This window comes from Nomascus leucogenys, chromosome X (genome assembly GCF_006542625.1).
Source record: "Nomascus leucogenys isolate Asia chromosome X, Asia_NLE_v1, whole genome shotgun sequence".
NCBI lineage: Eukaryota > Metazoa > Chordata > Mammalia > Primates > Hylobatidae > Nomascus > Nomascus leucogenys.
The window spans coordinates 104,537,320-104,547,977 of record NC_044406.1 but is presented as its reverse complement, the minus strand read 5'-3'; positions in this window follow the sequence as shown (position 1 = coordinate 104,547,977).

Below are 10,658 nucleotides of genomic sequence, written 5' to 3'. Positions count from 1 at the left end.
CTAGGAGGAAGCAGGGAAGGACTCCTCCACAGGTTTCAGAGGGAACGACATAACCCTGACAACACCTCAGTTTTGGACTTGTAGCCTCTGCAACTGCAAGAGAAGAAATTTGTTTGTTTGAAGCCACACAGTTTATGGTACTTTGTTAGGTAGCTCTAGGAAATCAATACAAGCAGAGATGGTGTCTATTTCGTTCCCTGCTGTATTCCTAGTATCCAGCCCAGTGCCTGGCACATAGAAGGTGCTCAATAAATATTTGTTGAGTAAGAAATGTACAAAAGTAGACAGAGTAGCAGTAGTGTGCTGGTAAATGTTTGGACCACTGGCTTTTGGGGAGGAGGCTGATTTGTAGCATGTGTTGATTTTCATGATGTAAATACTCCCACCATGGTCAATTTCAAACTATGAATGTGATGACAAAATTCTTGGAAATTAAAAAAAATGGGCTTTTGGGAGCAGGAAGGTGGAGATCCAGCACTCTACTACTAGTGTGATGAGCCCTCATGTCATTATCACCCAGCTTCAACAATTATCAACTTATGGTCAGTCTTGTTTCATCTCTACCCTCACCCATTTCTCCCCACCTTTATGATTTCAAGGCAATATAGTATTTTGATAAATTAAATTTGATGAAATAAAGTTCATCAATAACATACTATTTTGATGAATTAAATTTGATGAAATAAAGTTCATCAATAATGTTTTAGTATGTATCTCTAAAAGATAAGGACACTTAAAAATAACCATAATACTGCTATTGCACCTGCAAGTTGATAATTTCTTAAACAATCAAATATTGGGTCAGTGTTCATATTTCAAATTGCCCCGTGAATGCCATTTTCTCCATTGCTTGTTTGTTTAACTCAGCACCCAAAGAAGAACCAGTTTTTGTGATTATTTTCTAGGTATCTTAATTCTTTTAATCTATATGTTGTCTCTCTATCTCTTAATTTATTGTAATCTATTTGTTCATGAAACTGGATCCTTTGTCCTGAAGTTTCCAACTATGTGGTTTTGTTGATTTTCTAACAGGAAGCCCACAAGATCTGGTTGTCTCTTTTAGAATGTTAGTCACCCACCGTTGATGATCAGTATCTACATACATTAACTCATTAAAGGTTGCAAAATGTGATGTTCTAATTCTATCATCCCTTCTTTATCAGCTGGAATACTTCCATAATAAATAAAACTTTCCTATATCTTCTATTTGGTTACCTTGAGGTACAGGGTATATAGGCAAGGCAGGATGAGCGCTGGAGTTCTTCCCCCTATTTGCCATCTTTCAAAATAATGAATTGGTTTACTTGCTTCCTCCAACCGTGACTAATTTTTATTTCCTTTAGCCTCATTATGAACTCATAGGTTTAAATATATTTGATGGGCTTCAGTACACTGCAGCTAGTATTTTTATTGATACCGGAATTGTCCCATCTCTGGCAACGGGGACTTTTCAATCTGGCTTCTGACTCCTTTTGACATGGTCCTAGAAGCCTTTGATAGCTTCCTTCATGTCTGGTGTAACAAGATGTTCCAGTCTCAACATATACATTTCCCGCTCAGTCCTGAAATCAGCCACTTCTTCAAGGAGAAATGGTTCCTTTTAATGAAAAATATTATTAGATACCAAAATCAGGGCATTTGGTATGCTCATTAATACTGAGCTGAATATTGTTTCCAGATCTTTTCAGTGAACAAAGCTAGGAAATTATTATACATTCGACTAATAGATTCATTTCAAATTCAGGACTGGATATTAACATCTTCTGTCTTTATCTGTTTATTTTGCTTATGGTTTTTTGGCATGCAAAAGTTGAAAAAAATTCATGTAATCAAATTTATCTTCTTTTGCTGTTAAATTTTGAGTCATAGAATTTTCTCTTTCCTAGGTTATAGAGAAGTTCACACATATTTTCTACTACTGATACTGTTTTTTGTTCATTTAAATTTCTGATCCAGTTGTAATTTATCCTGTTTATGGTGTGAGGAATGGATCCAATTTTATCCTTTGTCCTTAAGGCTGTCTAGTTGTCTCAATAGCATTTATTAAGAAGTCCATGTTTTCCTCACTGATTTGAGGTGCTAATTTCATTATAAACCAAACTTGCATATGTAATTAGATCTATTTCTATATTTTATATTCTATTATTGGTCTGTCTTATCATTCAGTTGTAATTATAGAGGTTTTTAATGGTATATTTTAATATCAGATGGAGTTAGTGCTCCTCCCCTGGGCTCTTATTTTTCAGGAGTTTCTTGCCTATTCTTACTTGTTTCTTTCTCCCAAATTAACTTTGTAATTATGAGTTACAGTTTTTAATAAAGTATATTTAACCATCTTGCAGGTAACCTAATATTAGTTTCCTTTATTTGAAAAAGAAGTTAATTGGCTTGGCACAGTGGCTCACGCTTGTGATCCCAGCATTTTGAGAGGCAGAGGCGGGTGGATCGCTTGAGCTCAGGAGTTTGAGACCAGCCTGGGCAACATAGTGAGACCCCTATCTCCACAAAAAATTAAAAAAATTAGCCAAGCATGGTGGCATGTGCCTGTAGTCCTAGCTACTTGAGAGGCTGAGGTGGGAGAATCACTTGAGCCTGGGAGGTTAAATCTGCAGTGAGCCGAGATCGTGCCATTGCAGTCCAGCCTGGGTGACAGAGTGAGACTCTGCCTCAAAAGTCAAAAAAAAGAAAAAAAGTTAAGACACATTTTTGCTAAGAGCCTCCTCCTCCTCCTCCCCGCTCCCCTTCCCCTCCCCCTCCTCCTTCCTCTTCCTCCCCGTCCTCCTCCCCCTCCCCCCTCCTCCTCCTCCTCCTTCTTCTTCTTCTTGTCTTACTCTAGTGCCCAGGTTGGGGTATAGTGGCATGATCATGGCTCACTGCAGCCTTGAACTCCTGGGCTCTAGGTATCCTTCTGCATCAGCCTCCCAAGTAGGAAAGAGATTATTTTTAAAAAATGATTTCTATTTTTACGTTGAAATCTCTAATTCATTTGGAATTTATCCTGGTTTGTGGTTTGTGGTGTAAGGAATGGATCCAGTTTTTTCTTCCATTTGGAAGACTGAAAGGCAAGATAGGGTATAGGAATGAGACCTCAAATTGTTGATGGAGATATGAATCAACAGAATCATTGTTAAATTTCATTCACAGTAGAAATAATTAGACCTACCATCTCTGTACAATCTGTTTGTTATACCAGATTCTACCTCCATTGATAGGAAACACTGATCAACAGGAAGCCCTGCAGACTAGTCACTTTTCAAGGTCAAGCTGAATGTATATTGCTAAGGCAGGGAATGATGACCTTAAAATTCTAGTTCATTTTACTGTGGGGTTAGGATGTTGATTGTAGTTTTACTCTGTGGTAATACATTTGAATCTGCTTTGTGGAGATACTGACTAATATTTATTTGTTCATTTGAATCTTTATTGGACAACTAGAATTATTTTTACGGAATAACTGTTAATAAGCAGAATTGCACTGACAGAAATAGGACAGGAAAAATTTGATGAAAGAGAGAGGTGGGAAAGTTCAGAGTACGCATGGGACACACAGTCTTGCCCTGGGAAGTTCCGGTTTCTCTTAACATTTTGTGCAGAGTAGCCACTCTTGCTAAAAAAGTAAAAAATACACACACACGGAAGTTGGTCCTGCCAACCAGCTGTGTGAATGATAAACTGTATACCATGCTCCTTCATTTTCACTATCCTGGCTCCCCAATTTCTGTTACACAGGCATGCTGACCCCTATCTCAAACATTGTGTTTGAGGCACTCACCGGTGAACTCCATCTTGAAATGACTTTGGTCAGCTGCTGTGAAAGAGTAGTTGAAGATATTCGAGAGACAGCCACTAAGATGTTAAGCAGACTCTCCCTCAGGTTCTCTAAATACAGTTGGACATAATATCTGTGACTTTTATTGAGAGGCAGTATAATAAATGGTCACATAAAGCAATTCTGTATCTTTCAGAGAATGATTTATTGAAAATGATTGCAATATTCCTTGTCTTTAACTAAGAACTCTTGTGAGAAATGCCATCTTGAATTTAGTACCTGGAAAAAGTTTATTTCTATGGAAGAATCAGAGTTCTTGAGACAGCAAGAGCTATGGATTTTTTAGGGGGAGGGGTTGCCTTGGCTTTGCTATTTTTGGCCCTCAGGATGTTCAGAGGGAAACTGAATACTTGATTATTGAATACTGAATAGTAGTTATTTCATCCCTGATTTCCCAATAAATTCACTTTTCCTGTCTCTATTAGAGATTTGATGTATGTAAGTTATAGCTTTATTTTCATCATCTTTAGTACATGTATCCATGCACTTTAAAAACTATAAATTGTATCAAATCTTTTCAGAAGCAAGTGCAGTACAGTGTATAAATAAGTTAAAAATAAATAAGTAGAGAAATAAACCAGACATTTTGTAGCATGAAGTGATGTTTACTTAAGTATTTATCATATGTATTTGCCACTGAACTAAACTGTTACTCTTGACTTGGGCGTCTCAAACTGTAGAAGGGTATTTTTTATCCTTACTCAGTTTTTACAGGCTTCTATGTCTAGAATGGGGCAAGAAATTTTCCTCTCTTCTCTTTTTTTTCTTTTTTTTTTTGGAGGGAGGAGGGGCAGTTGTTGTTGCTCCTTTAAATTTGGACTCTTTCATTATCAACTTATCTTCAGTCATAGAAAGTTTGTTTGATGCAAGACAGTATCTTGTCAGAGGGGAGTGTTGTGAGTTGGCATAAACAGCTTGCTTCATGTGTCACCCTAATTCCCAAAGGATTACTGTTGCAACAGGTGATTTTAAGCACCAATAAATAGATAGAGGAAGCATGAGGGGGATGAGAGCCAGGGAAGCTGGCAGTAACAGTTAGTAGGTGGAACAGACTAAGGGCAGGAGAACCGACCAAATATGTGTGTGTGTGGCAGAGTGGTCCAGGTACGGGGCTAGGCCAGAACTACATTCCCTGAAATAAATAGCTAAATAATAGAAGAGAATAAACCATGTTCAGACAGAGTATTTCCACCTTTCAGTTTCAGCTCAAAATCAACTTCCTAGTTGAGCTTCCCTGTGTCTCTCCCAACCCCTCCTTCCTAAGGCAGAAATAATCTCTGCTTTACATAACATGATATAGCACATAACTCACACTGCTTTTAAAGCACATACTGTTTTTTTTACTGTATTTGTAGATGTCTGTCCTTCTCTTCTAGAATGTATGTCCCTTGACAACAATTTATTCACCTTTATTGCTTAGAGGCTCAGCTCTATTCATGGACTGCAGAGTTATAAGTAGTTGTTTGTTGCATAATGAATGCCATGATGAGGAATAAATAGGGCAGACTGAATTTATTCTGCCTATTCAGCATTGATTGACTTCTCACACTAATGGGCCTGACTACTGGCCTATAAAAGAGTTGGATACCTGGGGCCAGGCATGATGGCTCACGCCTGTAATCCCAGCCCTCTAGGAGGCCGAGGTGGGGGGATCACAAGGTCAAAAGATCGAGACCATCCTAGCCAACATGGTGAAACCCAGTCTCTACTAAAAATATAAAAATAAGCTGGGTGTGGTGCACCTGTAGTCCCAGCTACTCGGGAGGCTGAGTCAGGAGAATCGCTTGAACCCAGGAGGCGGAGGTTGCAGTGAGCCGAGATCATGCCACTGCACTTCAGCCTGGCAACAGATCGAGACTCCATAAAAAAAAAAAAAAGTGTTGGATACCTGGAAACCATAATTTCTCCCATTTAAGTTATCCCAGAACTCAGGTCTCAAACCTTTTAGACTGTGCACAAAATGAAGTTTTCTCCTTTGGGGTGGCTAAAGATATCTTGGTGCTTTGGAAGCTGTGACCCAGGTGTGTTGATAGGCATTAGGCTTTGGGGAAGGAATGTTGCTTTTCAGACCATTTTCCCACATACTTACTGAATAACATGGCAAGGAAAAAGTGAAATGGCCCCTTCCTCATATCTCCATGTTGACCTCACTTCAGTAGGGATGACAGCTTTTGTTTTGTCAGGCCTTGCCAAAAGCTCTATTCAGTGAGAGCTTCCTGTCCTGCAGAAGTCGACTTTTTCTTACAATGGGACTGGTAACTTAACTTGGTCTTCCTGATTGTTATTCTTCGAGTTTGCCATAAATGCTGTCTCTCTCTGTGGCCACTCTGGTCCCCGTTGGATGAACCTAGTCCACCCTTCTTTCCCATTTGGTTGAAGGGCACAGCATTCTTTTTTTTATCTCTAGTGCTATTTCACTGAAAAGGTGTGCAATGGAGGGGTAAGGGTCTTGTGAAAGGAACGTCCTCAAGAGGCAAGTAAATATCTCCTCACACAACATTCATCTCCAGAGTCACTGTCTCAGGAGCAAAAGGTTTTTGTATTTGTCATAACATTTCTAAAGATCTTAAAAATTTCCTCACAGTGAGCCAGCCGTCTGTACTTTCATGAAGGAGACTGTTGGCCGTGGGTATTCCTGGCCTCTCCCCAGTCAAAACTTCAAGCCCTTAGCCTTTCAGGCATTCACACCGTCTCCTTCCTCTGACTTATCAAAATACGTTTGCAGGAAAGGATCTTATATAGATCATTTTCTTTTCAAAATTATGTATATATTTATTAGAGACAGAGTCTCACTCTGTCAACTAGGCTTGACTGCAGTGGTGTAATCATACCTCATTGTAACCTCAAATTCCTGGACTCAAGAGATCCTACCATTTCTGCCTCCTCAGTAGCTGGGACTACAGGTCATTGCCACCATGCCCTCCTAAGTTTTTCTTTTTTTTGTAGAAATAGGGTCTTGCTGTGCTGGCCTAGGCTAGTTTGGAACTCCAGGCTTCAAGTGATCCTCCTTTGATGTGAGCCACTGCACCCAGCATAGGTCATTTCATTATTTGCATTATGGTTCAATGTCATCTTTTTCCAGAGTTATTTTCATATTATCTTACCTCCATTTGTTGAATAAATGGCTTCTTGCACCTTGCCTTTTTTCCTTCAAATTCAAGTATCGAAAAATAATTAGATTGGCTGGATGTGATGGCTCACTCCTGTAATCCCAGCACTTTGGGAATACAAAGCAGGAGAATCGTTTCAGTCCAGGAATTCAAGACCAGCCTGGGCAACATAGCGAGACACTATCTCTACAAAAAAAATTAGGGAAAGCATCACATTGTACACCTTAAATATATACAATTTAATTTGTCAATTTTACCTCCATAAAGCTGGGGAAAATAAATAATTAGGGGATATTGGAAATTAGGTGGCAATTCTGTGGGTGTCTTTATATACCACTGTATACTCCATCTAAGTGCCCAGATAAATAAAAGATCTAGAATTAGGAGCCAGATTTCCTGAACCCCTATATAATGCCCAGTATACCTAAAAAACTATTGAGTAACAAACACATCTTCTAGGGGCTAAAGATCATTTTCTCTTGCAGAGCAGTGCCTCTGCCCCCAGAAATGTTCTTATAATTTAATTGATCATTGCAAGCTGGATATTAATCCGAGGCAAACAAATACTGTCGTGTCACTGAAGGTTGGGTCACTGACTAAGATATGTATCCTGAAGTATGAAGGTGGAGAAATGGAGCCAGGAGCCAAGGAATGTGGGCAGTCTCTAGAAGCCAGAAAGGGTGAGAAACTGTATTTTCTCTTAGAGCTTCCAGAAGGAATGTGGCTGGACTGACACTTTGATTTTTTAGGACTTCTGACCTCCAGAAGTGTAAGATAATAAATGTGTATTGTTTTAAGCCACTGAGTTTGTAATAGTTTGCTCCATCAACTACAGAAAATGAATACAGAATCCATGCTTTTCATCACTAGGCCTTGCTGTCTTGGATGCCTACAGAAAGAGAGTCTGTGGAATTACGGGGTCATCCTAAGGAAAAATAGAAAAACATGGCTGTAGGCCGGGCACGGTGGTGAACACCTGTAATCCCAGCACTTTGGGAGGCCGAGGCAGGAGGATTTCTTGAGGCCAGGAGTTCGAGACCAGCCTGGCCAACATGGCAAAACCCTGTCTCTACTAAAAATACAAAAATTTGCCAGGTTTGGTGGTGCGTGACTATAATCCCAGCTACTCTGGAGGTTGAGGCACAAGAATCACTTGAACCCAGAAGGCGGAGGCTGCAGTGAGCTGAGATCATACCATTGCACTCCAGCCTGGGTGACAGAGCGATATCCTGTCTCAAGAAAGAAAGAAAAAAAAAGGAAATAAAAAGAAGAAAAAAAGAAAAACATGACCGTTTGGTGGATATGACAGACCAGTATATATGTGTAATTCAGTAGGGGTTTAGTTTTGCTTTCTAACTTTAAACATGATAAAAAAAAATCTTTGACCATTTAAAAAAGCATATGAAAGAGAGAGAGAGAAATATCCATCATACTCAAAATTAATCCTTTGAAAATATTATAATCACTGTGGTATCTGGTATCCATCCACTAGATGTCAGGAGAGACAATGTCAAGACTCCTACTCTGCTTCAACCTTCTACTCAGGTAGCATTCCTGATAAAACTGAAAAGCAAACCATTGTAGAAACCATACGATAATTTACGCATAAAATGCAGACAAGGTACAATAAACATTTCATATGACTTGGTTTTGGAATATATGTGTGAAAATCTAGACTTAGTCTGTGGTCTCATGAGACCAAATATAGCCAGCTCTTTTAAATAGCTTATGGTGGCACACAGAGGGCATTCTGGGCATTTCCCGGTGTCCTGTGGCTTACCCTGTACTTTTTGCACTTTTGAATAACACCTCACCCAGAAAGCTTCTCAGCAGTCTACCCACCACAAGGGAATTTGCTTTACTGGTTTTGCGTTAAGTTAGATCATTTTTGTGGCTCTTCCTAAAACCTGTTTCTGGCTGCCTTCCTAGTGTTCATTTGAGAGAAGCCATTGTGTCTTGAGTGATATTTAATTTACTTATTTAGAAGGTTTATGTAATTTTCCCTAGATCCTGTCTGTTCGCTGTTCTTAAACGGATCAGCATGGCTCTGATTGACTACAGTTTCTCTTTTAAATCACATTTCTTTTGGTTTGCTCCTGGGGCAAAATGGGTGGGTCTGTTAGTGGAGCAGTGAAGGGTAAGACTGTAATAAAGATCATAAATAACAAAAGTTAAAGTCAACGATGTTGTCAGATGACTCATATGCATGGCATTAGGGTCAAGAGAGCAGAAAAGCAGTGAGAAATAAAAGCAACAACAAAAAAGGAAGGGATTTTTTGCTGAACTGTGGGGCGTGTGTGTGTGTGTGTGTGTGTGTGTGTGTGTGTGTGTGTGTGTGTGTGCTGGGTCAATTCCCAGGGAAGAAAAGTAGTCACTGATTCTTCTGTGGCATACCTGACCACAACTTGCCCAAGACTTCCCCTTGGTTATAGACAGAGCTTGAATCTCCTATCAAAAAATTGGACCAGAGCTTCTAATAACATGATTGTATCCCAATACAATGGAAAGTTGAATTTTTATTGTTACCTCCTTAATTCCTCTTATTATATCTCTGTCATTAGTGTCAGGAGATTTTTTCAGGTAACATGCTTATATTCTTTCTTAAGGTACAGTACAACTTTTTAAGTTTTCTTCTTTTTCTATTCATGAATCTTGGTTGAATGTTATTTTATATTTGTAGGGCTATGTGGGTTTTCTTCTCTCCTAACTTACAGATGCTCTCAGATCATTGTTTAACTTTGATAGCTTAACATTCTCTTTCTATATTCAAAAAGTCAGTGACCTTGCCCTCTATCTGCCAGCTTAAGCTTTCATACGCTGATCCAAAGCTTGTTGGAACATGGATGTTTTGAACTATTACTCTCCCATATATCTACTTTTTAAGGGATTTTTTTAACTTTCATCACTTTTAAATAAGTTTTGAATAACAAACACATGCATATGGTGCAAATCCCAAGCAGTAAAAGTAAGTAAATACATTTAAAAAACTCAAAAAGTGAAAAGTTGTCCTTCTATTCTAATCACAGCCATTCGATTTCCTTTCCCAGGGCAATAACCACCACCAATTTGTATTTATTTTCCAAAGACATTCTAAGCATTTATACAATACAAATAATAACATACTTTATACACTCATCAACACTCAACTTTTTTCATTTAGCATTATTTTGGAGGTAGTTCATATCAGTACATGTAAAAATGCCCAATTCAATGTATGGATGAGCCATAATTTGTTGATGGACATCTAGATGGTTTCAAATTTTTTGCTATTACAAACATTGCTCTAATGCCTATTTTTGTAAAGGTGCTTTTGTACATACAGGAGTATATCTGTAAGTTAAATCCCTTGAATGGAAATTGCTGGGTCAAAGGTTGGGTATATTTTTAATTTTGATAGAAATTACCAAATTTTCTCTATTGCGATCAAAATAATTATTAATCCCATCAACAATGTATGAGGGTTCCCATTTCCCCACACTCTTGCAACAGAATGTGTTATTTTTATCTTTCTTTATCTGATACATATTGTAGTTGTACATATTCTAGATTTAGTTTGCACATTTATGAGACTGAACACATTTCGTATGTTTAAGAGAAATAGCTATTTCCATTTTAAGTGAATTATCTATATTTATCCATTGTCTAATTTGTAATTGGGTTCTTGGCCTTAGTCTTATTGATATGTAGGGGTCCTTTATATATTAAGGAAACTGGCTGTT